Genomic DNA, 15780 nt, shown 5'->3' on the forward strand with positions numbered 1-15780 from the left:
AACATAAATCAATCTTTATTTAATTCCAATTAACCAGAATTTCAATAATTATTAATAAACCAATTAATATCATTCCACAAGGTTTGTTTACTAAAGCTTAGAGGAAATCATTTTGTGATCTAAGATTTTCTGATAATTCGCGTTTTGACAAGGCCAAATATTTTCACCTTGATGTAATTGTGGACGGAATCGAGATATAGAATCAATTAATATCCTTGTAATGATATAAAATAACAATGATTTGATTTTTGACATTCGTTTCGGTGCTAAAACGTTTAAAAGGATTAATGTGAAAATCTGTTTTATTAGTTTTTTATACGATCGTGTTTTTGCCTAGTTATTTTTTTCCTTCTAAAATTACCAACCAACAAGTTTAATTTTGATTATAATACTTTAATCTTTGTATAATTTAACCATTAAATATTGATTCTCAATATTTTATCGTATTTAAATTAAATACATAATAATTTTCAGATTGTGAACGGAATTAATAATCTTGATTTTTAGTATTTTATCTGCGTAAATTTTAAAAATATAAATATTAGTTTGAATAATTCGTATAATTTTATTTATATTTTAACTTAGAAAAAACGCTTTTAGAATACGTATCCTACCGATATAGTTACGGGTGCGAGAAAACTAAAATCATTTAACCTGATTAAATTATATTTGTCCTTATATGAAAAAAAATACTTTTATTGAAATATGAAAGGATGAGTTAAAATAAATGTAAATCTACTCAACGTAAATTGAAGCTTGAAATGACAATTACAATACAAAATATCAATTACATCTACATCTAGGTACATATGTATGTTAAATGATATCACGTATTATCAAAATAATTTTTTTTCTCCTACAGATTAAATTAATATGTACTTTAAATTAGTCACATTCCGATGAGAAGAAAAAAACAACAAATTTCTAGTAGTATATTGGTGTACTGGGTTAACCTGGTTACTTTGCATCAAAACGAATATCGATAAAGCTGACACTGTATTAATTTAAACTCTGCTCTTTATACCGATGGGTACTGACTATGAGAGCAAAAAATACGGTTTCACATATATCTTATCTAAGCAAATACTGAAATAGAAAATACTCATTTGTAACGAAATAGTGTAGTCACTTATTGATTATCACTTCGCATCATAATTTATGTATTCATCTAGTTCTACCATACATCATCTTGTTCATACTTTGTTACCGACATTCCTTCCTACTTATAATGTAATATTTAATTAATATCATCTAAACGCTACCTTACATAAGACTACTTTAAAAAACACTGATTTATATACAGTCATTATGAATTCAGTAAATATTTTCCTAAATTATTACTGAGCGGCTTCTTTTCATACTTGTTTGTACATTAATCAAAAGACATAGAAATGCAGTGTTCCCATGTGTCTTCGCAGTATTACAAATTAACAGATTCTTATCTACAGAATGCTAAGAAATACTCTGACCATCAAACATCATATTATATTATACAAGTATAACCATATTACGTCTACGACAACACAAAAACATCATGAGTATCAAATACATCAAATCTCTCCAGCTTTCTTTTATGCTGACGTAAAGGTGAATATAACATTGCAAAGGTGAATATTTTATTATTATTTTTAATTATTTTGCACAAATATCGTTTATAACATAACATATATAACGCAGAGTATATCGAACATAAATGAAAGTAGGTACACACCCGCTCTGTGGAACTGGGTTTTCTCTAACGCTTTGTCCTTCCATTACAGGACATAACAGATTTAGATTTTGTCGTACTTATTGTAAATTTATAGCAACAATATTTTAATGTCAATTTTAGGCGTGCGGTGGTTTGACTTTGTGAGGAATGAAGAGATAAGGCGTAGGACGCAGCAAATCTTGGTCACAACTGTCGTCAAGAAAAGGTGATTGAGTTGCCTTGGCCATGTACTCCGCATGCCTCCTGAGAGCCTTAATCGAGCTTGCCTCTTTTACAAGGCATCAGGTTCGCGCCGCCCAGGACGACCACTGCTGACAATTCGTCGGCAGTTCTCGTCAGAATTTCGGGACGCGGATCTGACTTGGGAGGATGCAAGGGAGCTGGCAGCCGACAGAAAAGTCTGGAGACAGTTTGTAGACTCTATATGCTCCACCTAGGGAGCGGATATGGTTTAATTAAAATATCGAAACATAAATGAAATTACACACCCGCTCTGTGGAACTGGGTTTTCTCTAAGGCTCTGTCGCTCCATTACGGGACATAACAGATTTAGATTTTGTGATGTCAATTTATAGCAACATTATTTTAATGTACCCATACGTAAGTTGTTTATACAGGTTGCTTCATTTGAAAGCATTAGTAATAATAATATTGATAATTTTGAATATTTTCATATGGCGCAATTTTTGTCAAAAGCGCTTTTTTAAGAAATAAAAATTAAGAAATTCCAAAACATGAAAATTATATTAGATTACATGAAAATTATAACAAACAAAACACCAAAAAGTTTGGGTAAATATTTTTCATATCCATTTGTATTTTATTTTAGCTGCCTAAATGCGGACATTTTCTAGTTTTTGGAGTTAAATGATTTTTATTATCCGCATAAATCATTGAGTAAGCTGAAATATTGATTTTTCCTTTTACATAAATTAATAATATTTTTTTTCATAAAACTTAATCTGAGGATTCCCTCTTTTATTAATTTATATTTTTAAGAATTTAATGCACGTTATATTTTTTCTAAAATAATATCCATATTTTATATGTAATATATTTCATAAGACTTATTTTTTTATAAGATTTATTGTCGTTATTCAAATATAATTGAGCTGCTAAATTTATTTGCATAAAAATATAATTATGTGCGATTGTGTTGGTTTAACAAGTATTTAATTTTATCTCAATATTTATGTGACAGCAAAAATTATTTATTAGTAGAAATCATGAATACGATTAGTAATCAAAGAATGTTATTTAATAAGCTGAGAAGGTTTACGAAATATTCATTACGGATCGAGATGATCTATGGATCCTGCAGATTATATTACTCGTATATAACGAAACGAATATCACAATAATATTCAGTTAACCGTCTTAATATAATTTAACCTCAATTTTATTTTACGTAAACACGTTCATAAATATATAAATAACAATATTTAAAGGAAATTCAATTTAGCTCAAAGATTCTTCTTATTATTTATAGATTTGGCGTTTAATTTGTAGAACTCTATTTTAATTTACGAATTAAATATTAAATCAAACATTTTTTGAGTCTACTTAGTTGTTTTTTATTGTTAAAAACAATTGTGACAATTGTTTCGCCTAGTTATGGCATTTTCAAACCAATGTCTATTATTCTCTTCGTATTACCTTATTGCACAAAAATTATTTATGAATAAATCATATTTATATCGAGATTTATTTGTCTACCGGTTTTGAGTCGTACCCGTCTCTTCGTCAGGACAATCAGTAATACACCAGCATGCAAACAATACTACACGTCACCACCATAGCCTTTTCACACACTTAGGTATAACTACATAAAATGTTGATCACATGCGATTTTGGTCGACCCGAGGACCAACATGCGCTAGGGGATGTAGAACAAACATGCAGTAAGAACCGGGGTCTGACATGCACGTCAGACTAATTGTTTGCATGCTGTTGTAGTGATCGTCCTGACGAAGAGACGGGTACGTCTCGAAACCGGTGACAAATAAATCTTGGTTAGTGGTTATATAAAATATATAAGTGGTTATATAAAAATAATTAAAATTACTAACATTTTTGTAAAAAATATAAAAGTAAAAATAACTAACCTACCATAAAGTGAATGCTTTAAATATTAATAATATTGTGTAATATATTTATATCGGCTTGATGCAGTGTTATCACCGTCCTAAATTATTATTTTAATATCAGTAGATTTAAAATAACAATAATAAAATAATGTAGATTCGTCGATCTGCATATTGTTGCTGTAGTACACAAAAAAAATCAGTACTTACTTTTGTATTTTTAATTAACAAAATGTCACTGATACCTGCAAGATAAATATATTTAATTGGCATTATTTCACAAGCATAAAAAATCATATTTTATAATAATTAAAAACGGTATTAAATAAAGCGAATCGTTTCCGTTTAGCGAGCGTCGTTTGGAAAAACAAATGATTTATTTTTATGTTTTTGATAGGACAGGTTACAAATTCGAGAAAACACCACCAACGGAGTTTAGAAACAAATCAAACATTTGAATTGAACTTTCATCATAACTTTTTAAAATGATGGGATTTGTATACCAGTAAAATAATCAGCGACAACTGTAAATTATAAAAAAAGTAATTAATATCAAGATTTATTGGTTATTTATAAAACAGGTGTGTTACAATAATATTATAATATGAAATCAAAGACAGTTATTCATTTTTGTTCAGCTATAAATATTTCATTTATATACATAAGTGGGTTATCTAAAAGGTCAAAATAATGTTTTATGATGGAATATTTTATTACCTAGTTTGAACATTAATATTTCTTTAATACCAGTATTTTATTATCAATAATAATTACTGCGTAGATAGACGTTTTGGAAACTAAAAAAAAATATTTTAAATGTTAGGAGCATTTAATAATCCGACGGGTGTAAGTAGCATAATATTTGTACCGTAACTTTAACCCTATCTGCACTCAAGTGGTGCATAGGACACTCCGCATATAATTAATGCGGTGTTAACTTGATCGTGAATAAATTAAGGCAGAGTGGTGAGTCCTTCGCTCCAGACACGGAAATATGGATGATTGGGTATCCACAGTAGACTTGGGAGACCGAATTAAAAAACCGAATTAAGCAATGATTTCTTCAAAAGAAGACGTTATTTGATTCGATTTTTTAAATTATTCATGCCAATCAGTGCACAAATTTGATTTCATATTACGCATTTCTAGCTCCTAATATAATAAACTACATATTTGACATTTAAAAAAATAACCTAGAGGAAATAATTAATTAATTCATGAAAAAGTAACTAATACCATCCCAATAACATAACCGAAGAAGTAACAATTACCCATTAGTCACAATTACCCATAAGTCAAAATGGAAACTTTTTCTTGGGCAAGCATTATTTTGTAGGTACTTGGTTACCTTTTTGTAAATGAAAACCATAGGAATACAAACTATGTTAATTTTATATTTTAAATAGTTCTAATTATAAATAAATAAAAAACAAAAACTGAATTTGAAACACCAAACGATGTAACACGGAAACAAAAGCATAGATAATTGAGAAAAATCACACGCAACTCGTACTTGAAGATAAAAAGATTGGATTAAAAAATACTAACTGATACAGTAACTTATTATTATTTACGTTTCAAATCAATGCTGTTTATGTTTAAAATAATTTATAGTATATATTGTACCTGAAAATCTTACCTACATCCACACAACATTGATGGATGCTGCAGAAAGATAACATGATTCGAAGGCATGGCCTAGGTGACGTTGTCCATTACAGAAGGACCTACAACCTGAGGACGAGGAGAGCTGACCCCAGCAGTCTACAAGGACGATAAGTTGGGGTGTAGCCAGGAAGAAGATCTACAAAACCAAATATTATAAAAAATTGACGAATATTTCGTGTATATTACAATACCATCATAAATCCGCTACATTATCTCTTCCAAAATCAAATGTATTTATAAAAGATATTTCGAAAAATGTCACGAGACATTGATCCCCGTTGAGAAAAATGTTCTGGAAGATGCTTATTTCGAGACTAAATACTTAAACGTTGCTTATTTCAATCAAATCGTTTAGAGACCTCTTTTCATATTCAATAACGATCTCAGTGAGATGTCTTTCAACGCATCCAGCAGCACTCGGACCGCCTGCACGGAGCTCGCGGGACACACTTCCTAACAGTTTATTTTCGTGTCACTCGCGCTATTGACTCCGAATATCAAACGCCGGTCACCGGGACGTCACGACATATTTCATCTTCCGCCATCGCCGTTATTCGACGCCCGTAATTCCCACGGGCGACGAAAGTCCGCAACTCCATTCGCGGATTTAACCCATCGGCATCCAGCCACCAATATATGACAGACATTCGCATTTCAGCCGCGGTTTGAGCCGCACCTCCGTCCGTGGGTAGTTCATATTATTTAATTTATTTATTTAAACTTCATGTTCAGAAAAGAAATACGTATATTGGCGAGCTTATTGCTAAAAATCAATATCTTCCAAACAACCAAAAACAGACTAGTGAAATATCACTAGTCAATTGTTCAAATATTTTGATACCTTGTATAGCTGTTGGCAATCAGAGGGTAGATAGTGCTTGAACATTTACAAAAAATTAAAAATTACTGTTGTATTAATTAAACAACTATTTTATATGCTATTAAATATTTTTGAACATTACAAATTGATGATAATAAGGAAGACAAAGGAAAAAGAGAGTTTAAGGAGGGAGGTACAGGGAAAATCTAAAGGATGAGTTTTGATGGACAGTTAGGATTCTAATGATACATAGTAATACTTAAGTGGTATATAAAAAGTGTTTTCTTTAATCATTGTTACATGTCTTACCAAAAAGTTAATGCCGAAACAATAAATACATAGTAATGTCTTAGACGTTTCTGTAAAGTTAATTATAATTACACTTTCGTGTGATATCTAAGAAAACTTTTGGTAATGCATTATTTCTCATTAATTTTATAAAAATTAATGAACGGCACGTGACCAAAGATTTCCCTGTAAGGATAGAATTATCCTTTTGATTAAAATATCAACTCAAATAAGTTTTAAAAATTTGGACTGATTTATACCACAAAAATCAATGTGCTTAGTACGTGCTATATTTGCGTACATATATTTTTTTAAACTGATATGCGAATGGGTTAACATCGTCAAATGCAGCGAGAACACTCGTCCCGCTTCGAAAATAGAACAAATCGTCAATTTATTGGATGCGCTTTTCGTCGCCCAGCCAAATATGAATACCGAAATGTCGACACGGCATTTTTCTCCACATTTGTTTGAAATGTGAGTTTGAAACAAGTTTAAATACGTGCGAGTTTTATTCGGTGTTGGGCTTATTAAATTTTACAGCTGGGCACTAACAGGTTTATGAAATGAATGATGAAATGATGATGTTTCTCTCGAGGCATATTTCCTTTATTTGCATTCTTATGATAAACTACCATTGAATACAGTCGATGACAGGTACATGAGTTTGCTTGTTTTTTTACGGTTTATCTTATTATATCTTATTTAACTGACTTTAGTATACATTTATAATTTTAACATCATAATTTCGTGAATATGACGCATGTAAGTGGATGTACATAGGTATATAAATATGTAGACCTATAAAATCACCTCCACTACCAATGTTTTGTGGTCTTATTTATACCTTTTTCACTCTATACAATTATTTTGTTTAAAATTTTTACATATTTTTATTTTAATTAATTGCACTTGGACAATGAAGTTGAGTGTCATATACATATAACCATATCAAATTGAAAAATTAATTAATATTTTTAACATATTTTTATTAATATAATACATTCACTTCGATTCAGACAAAGAATGCTGAATATTACTCAGAATTAAAAATAATCACTATCAGATAAATAAGTTACATAATGATAGGATGTGGGCCTTGTAAATGCCCAGAATTCTGTTCCCTTCGTAAAAAATCGCATAAGTATATTAAGACATCCAACATATACATATATTTTTTTTGTCTTATCCCAGTTATCTTAAATCTTCTTGTTTATTTATGTTGAAATATGATACATACATATAAATATGTAAAAAAAAATACGTAAATATATTAAATAAAATATTCGATATTTCGTATTATTTATTCATTTACCATTCACATACCGTGCTAAGAAATACGATGATTTAATATAAAAATAAAACATTTTCACACGACCACTTTATTTGTAACCACTTTATTAACGTAAATACAACTAGTTTCGAGAACTACAGATGTTCTCATCAGAGGATGATAATACAAATCGTATTTATTACCTGTTTAACCAACTGCAGTTTGTAACATCACCTGTTGATGAGAACGTCTGTAGTTCTCGAAACTAGTCGTATTTACATTAATAAACTTACAAGTTGTTTTATGCAAGTGTTTTATATGTATTTTTAAACTCATGTGTGTGATTATAATCCAGGATTCGGACCTCACATATTAGTAAAAGAGTTTCTGCTCATTTAAAAGCTTCTCTTCATCTCAACAATAGATGTCTCTAGTGAAGTTCTAGTGATTCAAGAAAAATGTTTCAAAAATTGGTTCATATATATATAGAACTTAAGAATTTAATTAGTGTGGTTGCAATAATGGGTAGGGTGGATGTTACACGTGTGCAAAGTGATCACTTAAACCAGCCTATGACGGTCGTTAGCCCCGTAAATGCCCAGACTTCCATATTCTTCTTCATCTTTGATGAGCTGTCAAAAAATAATATGAAAATAACTCCTGTAATTGGAGATAATCCAGATTTAGTGAACAAGTATTTGGACACACTCGAAATGTTGTAAATATTTCTGTTAATCGTGACAGATTTTAAAGATGAAATTCAGTTTATTCTTAAAATATCCTTGTGTCTACCAAATTGAAACAGTCAGAACAGTTTATTTTGTCTCGCCGATGGGTCCCAATATGTCTATTTGCAGTGAGTGCATATGACGTATAAACAGATTCATCCTTTTCTTATTTCCCGTCACATATCCATTACAGATTATGCTTGCAGGTCCAGAGGAAGGATACATCTGCCATCACGTGCTCCGCGTCTGGTGATAATAATATAATAAGATTTGGAATCCGCAGATACTGCGAGATACAAATATATATTTAAATTTCACCTAAAAAAAATCTTGTGCTATTTATGTATTTCAAAACAAATTTAATACTAGCAAGTTAAAAAAAATATGGAATCATACAATATATATATCTTAATTATTTCATACAACATATACTTACCTAATCATTATTTAATGTTCTCATCTCAAAACTTACGACCTGGCATTTGGCTGGTTTAAGTGATCACATTATGTTTTTCTATAATGTTAACCACTCTGCTCATTATTAACATCCATATGGCATTAATTTTTTAATGTATGCAATGGCCTTGAATTCCTTTCGCATGTGGGTTGTAATTCTATAAATTTGGGAGTATGGCTAATTGTGGCCCAATGAGTTGAGTAATTTGTGATCTATATAAAAATGTATAATTAAAAAAAAACAGTAGACTTTTCATCTCAAATTGAGACAACTTCATCTTCTATCTATGTCAAAAAATATCGATCTAAGAGAAAGAATCTAAGATCATTATAAAAATCTGAAAAGCTTGATTTGGTTTAGGTTAAGTTTTTACGTTGATACTGTATGGACTTCTCATTATGTAAACGTCCCAGGGGAGATCGGTATCTGCTATTTTGGATCAATATAAAATTACATCTTCGATAATTATCGATCATCATCGTTGCAATGTTTCCCATTGCATGCCTCTGTAGCTCAAGACTGATCACCTCGCCTGAGTAAAATTTACCAACAAGATAACGCGCTATCAATGCACTTGAGAGGAAAAGATATGGAGAGCGTTGTAAAGGAAAATCGTTTAATGTTTATCATTCTTATTACACTATTTAACAATAAACGAGTGGGTTGCTACCTATACTTACGGAATTTTTTTACGATGCTTTAATTTATTCACTGCTATAATATTTGGGTAATGGTCGAATGACTTGTCGTGTGATTAGCGATTAAGTTAACCGTTTATTGGCTTGTTCACCATTAAACAGAGAATTTTACTATTATTTTACGACTCGCACTGAAAAATACGTCTCAATATTCGACTGACTACCACGGAACTGAATCCCGATTAGAGAACTGCTCGATGACGTATACATTACATTATTTTTCAAAATTTATCTTACTTTTTTGAAAGTGTAAAGTCTTGAGAAAGAGTGGCCATGTGCTGCATTTTTGCAAATGGCTTCACATAGTTTAAATACTTACTAAATGAATTATAAAATTATGATATTTCTCTCGAGGCATACGAGTATTTGATATTTCCATTATTTGAATTCTTACGATAAACCATCATTAAATACATACATTTAATGATAGGTACACGAGATTGTTTCTTTTTTTGTGTTCGTGTTTTCACATAATTATTAATAACTTCGACTCTACTATGCATAACTCATAGTTCTACTCACTTTTATACAATGCACATTTTATAAGAGGAATCACATTATAAAAATTTTAAAAATGATAAATGTATATGTATACTACTCTTTTACATATGTTTCGCAGATTGATTCCTGAATAAATAGAATAAAATAAATAAAAATGCATCCGTAGGTATTTTTTTAAACCCTTAACTGCACCCGATGGTGCATAGGGCACTGCATCATATAAACGCAGTGTGATCTTGATCGTTAACACATGAAGGAAAGGTGATCAGCCCTCCGCTTCAGGTACCAGTCCAGGGAAATATCAAATAAATATTAGTGTAAAAATAACACTTATATTTATTTGCCCTCCTCTGGGAATCAAACCCGGGACCTCCAGTACGGTAGCCCAGCGTGCTGACTATTACACAACGGAGGCGGACAAAAATTTAAATTAGATTATTTAAATAAAATTACCTTATAGCTTTGTATTTCAATATATACTAATTAGACAAAAACATGTTTTTTTATTCTTGATCCATGAAGTGAAGAAATAATACCTCGGCCATCCAAACTCAAAACACAGTAAGGGACATTTTTTTACGATTTTTTTTTTTGTATTTTTGGACTAAGTAGAATCTTTTAAGTCCAAAAATGCAAAAAATGTTTGTCTAAAAAAATTTCTCTTACTGTGTTTTATGTTTGGACAGCCGACCTCCGATATCATAAAGTGCTAATGATGCCATCGTGTAAAATAAAACAAAATATAAAATTATTTGCATATTTTAAAGGTTATAATGTAATTATCGAAAAGGTTATAATGTAGAGCCATCGATAAGAATGCATGGTACGCCTAGAGTAAGATCGGCGCACTGGAGTCCCGAGCCGGTTTCCGCCAGCAGCAACGCAACCTTGACATTAGTGACACCAGTCGGCGGAAGTGCAATGGTTTAATCGATTATCCCCGCAAACCTTTTTGCCTCGCTTTGTCACAACCCGTAAACTATTCGGCCATGTAAATAAATATTCCAATAATAAAAATCTAATCCACGATCCGCCGCCTTTGTGTTCGATTTACAAACGAATGCACAAGACAACCGATTTTTCTTTCTTTTCTTCATCTTCGCTTGCGGTATTTCTGTAGAGGTTTTCGACTATTCCAACTGTACCATTTTAATTAATGTCAATTTTATTTTTTTTAACGGGACAATGTTAGTTAATAGTGAATGGTAGAATTTAAATAACGTCTTCATTATTGTGTCTTCATAGCGCAAACTGTTACAATCTATTGTTTAAATTGGAGTTGAGGTCTTAGTTTCCTGTAACCGCGTCAAAACCGGTCGTTATTCGTAAAACGGAATTAATTTTCTTTAATAAAACACGTGTTTTACACATAAATTTCAATTAAATTCTCATGGCACATGCTTTCGCAGCAGATTTAAGATAGAGATCATAACATTTTCCAGCATAATCGGGTTAACAAAACAGTTGAAGTAAACTTACAAATCTTACTAAATTAACTGCGCAGAATCTAAGTAAGTATGTACGTTGCACAATTTATGTTAGGATTAAATCATTCTTCACTAAACGAAGGTAATTTGTTATTTATTGGAAAATACAAAAAATGTCGTGCAAAATAAGTATTAATTTGATAACACATTTATTAAATTCTAATGTCGCTTTTCGTTATAAATTACCGGATGTTTATGGAAGTCACGGACATTAGCGAACGACATCAATAGTCACGAGGACTATACGGTACTCGCAAATGTTCCAGTTTCCGTAATAAAGTCATTTAAAACGGTACATTAGGGTAGTGTCCAGCTGCGGGCTCGTGGCTGGAAGGACAGAATCACACAACCAACAAAACACCACTTCGGGCCCTTTGATACAGTTGTATGGCTTCGGTTTAGCGAACCTTTTTGGCGAGTATCGCGCTGCAATTCGGCCATTAACGTGCGGGGGTGGATCAAGCGCGGAATGGGCTCTCGAAAAGGGATGTTTGCTCTTTCCTCCCTTAAGCTATTGTATGGCGTTATTGTTGTTAATATAATACACAAAGGTCAAATCAATATTGGCAACGCGTGGTCATTCAATCGGACAACAATAAATTATCATTGTCAATGTCCGAATGGCTCTATGAAACATTATGAGAACTTGATAAATTAAATTGCGTCCGACTTGCGAACCAACCCACCGTTTCGCAATAATGGAAATGTATTCTATTAAATTAACGCGTATTGGAAATAGTAAAAATACATAAATATCCATTAAATACGCCGGAATTCGTTGAAATGTGACATATTGAATTGAAAATAAGCTTACCATGCATAATGCCACCATTTATAAGATATATTTATAAATTATGATGCATATCTATTTATGCAAATGATTTCTATTATGATAAAATAAAAACATATTTTCCTTTTAAATAATCAAATTTCAAACATCACATTCGAAATATCTCAATCGCTAAATTGCTAAAACTGCATTACTAAATACTTATATCAATTTTTCACTTACAATACTCAAATGAGGTCATTGGTATGTTTAAATCCAGATATTATGGACATTAGTGGAGATTCTTTATTGAATATTTTTATCTATCAAAATAAAAATAAATTATATGTATACATTTCCATACATAACGTCTAATTTATTATTATTTTACATCGCAGTTAAAATAAAATTTAATTACAACCAATCATTTTTAACTAATTTGTATATGTAACTGTAACTTCAATTAGAACCAATAATATGTAACTGAAAGTAGGTAGTGAAAACAATGGATATCTACAATCTGTTTGGATTACTGTTTCTGAATGACTGTTTTTTCCAAATATAGAAATAGATTGATCTTAAAGATAATACACCCATTTTAGGATTGCACATAGTCACTGATTTTAACGGCTTTCTCACTGCTTTATATTTAGAGAATAATTATAATAAAAACAACACCTCGCCCAAATGACAACTTCACGGATTAAAATCTAAGTCTTAATTAAACCACAACTAAAGGCATTGTCTTATTTAAAATCCAAAAAACTGCCGCGACAATTCTGCCGTTGAATTAATTCAGTTCATTCATGTTCGTCCGATAATGAAAATCGCAAGATACTACAAAACTGTTCAACGGAGATTCTTGTGTTTTTTTTAAGGGAGGGAGGCCCAAGATACTTCCGACAAAAACTGTTTCATTCATCTGTTGCAAAATGACTTTTCGAAATACAGATTGAAGCTGGACAATTTGGTTACATGATCGGTTGATCGATAATCATTCGTAAAACACTCGTGTACTTATTTATTTAGTCATTTTAGATGAATTGCTCAAGCCAGTGAACGCTTATTTTAGTTTGGTTTTTAATACTTGCTTTTTATTATTATTTGTTTTGTGATAATCAGAAATCTCAACCAACTCAGTTTCTTGAATGTTTTCCGCAGATACTTTGTGGCACATTTTACAAACATTTTAAAATTAATTAACTTTGTTACAAAGATAATTAATACAAGTAATAATCAACTCAGTTTCATTTAAAATCTATTGAACCATTTTACACAATACGTTAATTTAAATACCACTTTCGTGAAATATATATGTAAGATTCTTCGCGAATTTTTTTATTTATTAGAAAATAGGTATTATTATTAGATATCAGATTATGATAACCCAGATTTATGAAGAAGAGTTGGACACACTCAAAATATTGTTATCTATAAGAATTTATAAAATCATTTTAAATTTATGTTTTACTTTGTAAAATACCACTATTTCGTAAAATCTTTCGTGACACGTGTTTCGATCCATTCAGTGTTTGAAAATGATGCAGACTGCATTGAAACACATGTCACGATAATTTTTAAGTAAAATAAAACTTATGATATAAATTTTAAATTTTTTTTTTAAAAAAACAGAACGAGAACGACCGAAAAAGACGCACGATCAGATCAATCAGAACCTAAAATCTGGCGGTGTTAAAAGTCTACGTGATCGGAGGGCATGGATGTGAAGGAGGCGAGGAGTGTATGTCAGGACAGAAGAGTGTGGCGTTCCATCCTCTCTGCCTACCCCTGCGGGGAACCGGCGTAATGGTAGTAGTAGTAGAAGTAGTATATAAATAAAAAAATGGATAGATATTACCACAATGTAACTGCCGATTCGATGAATGAAATTCAAGTCATCGTGAAAAATTCGTGAAAGTATTATAAAAAGTAAAAACGTAATAAATATGTTAGAAGCTTGTATTGATTCAAAGTGTGGTGTTAACACGTCACTTACTGGGTGTTATTTCTATCCACGTCGGCGCGTCCGAGCTATGAACCCGTACTACACCGTCAAAAGATGATATCAATGTTTAATGACGCACTCCACTACGGGCCGGGACATGACAGTCCCCGAGACGTGAGCTGCAACACGTGTAGGAGTTTGTTCCTTATCAACCCTCGTCTTCATCATCGCGGGACAACAATATGAATTATTCTATCTCTCTACCTTCCCCCTTTTAGAACGGACATCGTGGCTTTCAGGCCACTATACATTATTTATTTGGATATTGATAACGCTGATATAACATAATAATTTAGAAATTTTACTCGAGTACTCCTACACCTTGTTTTATTATTTTTATCTATTTATGTATATTGGTGTCGCATTCTTTGATGCTTTATCAGGGTCAATGGTATCTCTATCTATTTTTAAAACCTTTTTTTAGACAGTTGACCCTTTCAACGTCAATATTTTATGAAACACAGTGGCCCATTGGTTTAACTTCGTATTTTATAAAATGCATAATATGGAAAAACAAAATTTTCTTTTGTAGGTAATGATTTACAATGACCTGATTTTTTTCAGTTCAACACTATTTCCTCCCTAACTTATAAATATTTTTTTAAGTTCGTTCATTTAACCTGAACATTTTATTGATATCTTTACATAAATAGAAAAGTTTTTTTGTTGTCATGGGAATATGAAAGTCACGGTATTTGCAATATATGGAGATCTGCCATTAGTAGTTTAAGTTATCACTTTACATACTGTATAACGTTCCCGTTCTACCCACGATTCACAACCACATTACTCTCATTCCAAAAGTTGTCAATCGTGGATAGAATTTGGATGAACACGGTGTATAAAATTATCACTTAAACCCGAAAATGACAGGTCAATTGCTGTTAGATCTGTAAATACCCGAACTTCTATATTCCCAACATTAAAAAAAATGTTTATTTGTCAATAAAATTTTGTATATTAAAAGTTCCTAATTGGAGCAAATCCAACATTTTCGAAGAAAGGTTTTGATACCCTCCAAATATTGCAATTTCATTTAAGCTAGTTATTGTAATACATTCCCAACTTTACATTTACTTTTTGTTAAAAAAATAAATCTTATGTATGTTGTCTCATTATCGATTTATTACTATCCATTTATGAATTTTTAATTTTCACGTTTCCTGAAATAAAATTTTGAAAATCTGGTACCTACCAATTAATATTTTATGAAATTTTCATCAAGCAATATTTAAAAACAATAAATGACTATTGAATTAATGTCAACAATAATGAGTATATTCCTCTATCA

Source organism: Brachycentrus maculatus, unplaced genomic scaffold (assembly GCF_059751285.1).
Source record: "Brachycentrus maculatus isolate JH-2025_06_01 unplaced genomic scaffold, ASM5975128v1 h1tg000086l, whole genome shotgun sequence".
Classification (NCBI taxonomy): Eukaryota; Metazoa; Arthropoda; class Insecta; order Trichoptera; family Brachycentridae; genus Brachycentrus; species Brachycentrus maculatus.